Here is a 2,540-nt window from a genome sequence, read left to right as displayed (position 1 = left end):
AAGAAAGTCAATGGTAGCTTGATGGGGATAGCGTTGATTCTGTAAATTACTTTGGGCAGTATAGCCATTTTCACGATATTAATTCTTCCTAACCATGAACATGGAATGTTTCTCCATCTGTTTGTGTCTTCTCTGATTTCGTTGAGCAGTGGTTTGTAGTTCTCCTTGAAGAGGTCCCTTACGTTCCTTGTGAGTTGTATTCCAAGGTATTTTATTCTTTTTGTAGCAATTGCGAATGGCAGTTCGCTCTTGATTTGGCTTTCTTTAAGGCTGTTATTGGTGTAGACGAATGCTTGTGATTTTTGCACATTGATTTTATATCCTGAGACTTTGCTGAAGTTGTTTATCAGTTTCAGGAGTTTTTGGGCTGAGGCAATGGGGTCTTCTAGGTATACTATCATGTCGTCTGCAAATAGAGACAATTTGGCTTCCACCTTTCCTATTTGAATACCCTTTATTTCTTTTTCTTGCCTGATTGTTCTAGCTAGAACTTCCAGTACTATATTGAATAGGAGTGGTGAGAGAGGGCATCCTTGTCTAGTGCCAGATTTCAAAGGGAATGCTTCCAGTTTTTGCCCATTCAGTATGATATTGGCTGTTGGTTTGTCATAAATAGCTTTTATTACTTTGAGATACGTTCCATCGATACTGAGTTTATTGAGGGTTTTTAGCATAAAGGGCTGTTGAATTTTGTTAAATGCCTTCTCTGCATCAATTGAGATAATCATGTGGTTTTTGTTTTTGGTTCTGTTTATGTGGTGAATTACGTTGATAGACTTGTGTATGTTGAACCAGCCTTGCATCCCTGGGATGAATCCTACTTGATCATGATGAATAAGTTTTTTGATTTGCTGTTGCAATCGGCTTGCCAATATTTTATTGAAGATTTTTGCATCTATGTTCATCATGGATATTGGCCTGAAGTTTTCTTTTCTCGTTGGGTCTCTGCCGGGTTTTGGTATCAGGATGATGTTGGTCTCATAAAATGATTTGGGAAGGATTCCCTCTTTTTGGATTGTTTGAAATAGTTTTAGAAGGAATGGTACCAGCTCCTCCTTGTGTGTCTGGTAGAATTCTGCTGTGAACCCGTCTGGGCCTGGGCTTTTTTTGTGAGGTAGGCTCTTAATTGCTGCCTCGACTTCAGACCTTGTTATTGGTCTTTTCATAGTTTCAGCTTCCTCCTGGTTTAGGCTTGGGAGGACACAGGAGTCCAGGAATTTATCCATTTCTTCCAGGTTTACTAGTTTATGCGCATATAGTTGTTTGTAATATTCTCTGATGATGGTTTGAATTTCTGTGGAATCTGTGGTGATTTCCCCTTTATCATTTTTTATTGCATCTATTTGGTTGTTCTCTCTTTTAAAAATATGGAACGCTTCACAAATTTGCATGTCATCCTTGCGCAGGGGCCATGCTAATCTTCTCTGTATCGTTCCAATTTTAGTATATGTGCTGCCGAAGCGAGCACCAGAATGTTATTTCTTAGATTGTCTTTCAGGGCTTTCAGTTTTGAATTTTACATTTAAGTCTTTTTTCCATCTTGAGTTGATTTTTGTATATGGTGTAAGGAAGGTGTTTGGTTTCAATCTTCTGCATACAGCTAGCCTGTTATCCTAGAACAATTTTTTGCATAGGGATTTCTTTCCCCATTTCTTGTTTTTGTCAGCTTTGTCAAAGATCCGATGGCTGTAGATGTGTGACTTTATTTGTGTGCTCGCTCTTCTGTTTCACTGGTTTCTGTGTCTGTTTTTGTATTAGAATCATGCTGTTTTGTTTACCATAGCCCTATAGTATCATTTGAAGTCAGATAATATTATATATCCAGCTTTGTTATTTTCATTTAAGGTTGCCATTGTTACTCAGGCTCTTTATTTGTTCCATGTGGATTTAAAAATAGTTTTTTTTTTTTTTTTTAGTTCTATGAAGTATGTCATTGGTACTTTGACAGGATTCATGTTGAATCTATACATTGCTTTGGACATTATGGACATTTTAATGATAGTTTAATTACAATATTAACCTGAAAAAACAAATACACTTCATCATTTTCTTTTTTTTTTAATTTTTTATTGGGTTTTAGGTTTTGGGGTACATGAGCAGAGCACGTAAGACAGTTGCGTAGAAACACACATGGCAGTGTGCTTTTCTTTCCTTCTCCCCTTCACTCACATTTGGCATTTCTCCCCAGGCTATCCCTCCCCACCTCCCCCTCCCACTGGCCCTCCCCTTTTCCCCCCAATAGACCCCAGTGTTTAGTACTCCCCTTTCTGTGTCCATGTGTTCTCATTTTTCATCACCCGCCTATGAGTGAGAATATGCAGTGTTTCATTTTCTGTTCTTGTGTCAGTTTGCTGAGAATGACGTTCTCCAGATTCATCCATGTCCCTACAAACGACACAAACTCATCATTTCTGATTGCTGCATAATATTCCATGGTGTATATGTACCACGTTTCCCAATCCAGTCTATCATTGATGGGCATTTGGGTTGGTTCCAGGTCTTGGCTATTGTAAACAGTGCTGCAATGAACATTCGTGTGC

General features: G+C 38.4%; 1 non-coding gene across 1 annotated transcript; it reads right to left on the bottom strand.

Moving 5' to 3' along the window:
• Positions 1-1,361: 1,361 nt before the first annotated feature.
• LOC118150716 (U6 spliceosomal RNA) lies at positions 1,362-1,468 on the bottom strand. Its single transcript, XR_004738869.1, has one exon. It is a non-coding gene; the product is annotated as a U6 spliceosomal RNA (small nuclear RNA).
• Positions 1,469-2,540: the final 1,072 nt, after the last annotated feature.

The sequence above is a fragment of the Callithrix jacchus genome, chromosome X (assembly GCF_049354715.1).
Source record: "Callithrix jacchus isolate 240 chromosome X, calJac240_pri, whole genome shotgun sequence".
NCBI lineage: Eukaryota > Metazoa > Chordata > Mammalia > Primates > Cebidae > Callithrix > Callithrix jacchus.
Note: the sequence above shows the minus strand (reverse complement) of the source record. Positions and strands in the feature narration are given on the sequence as shown.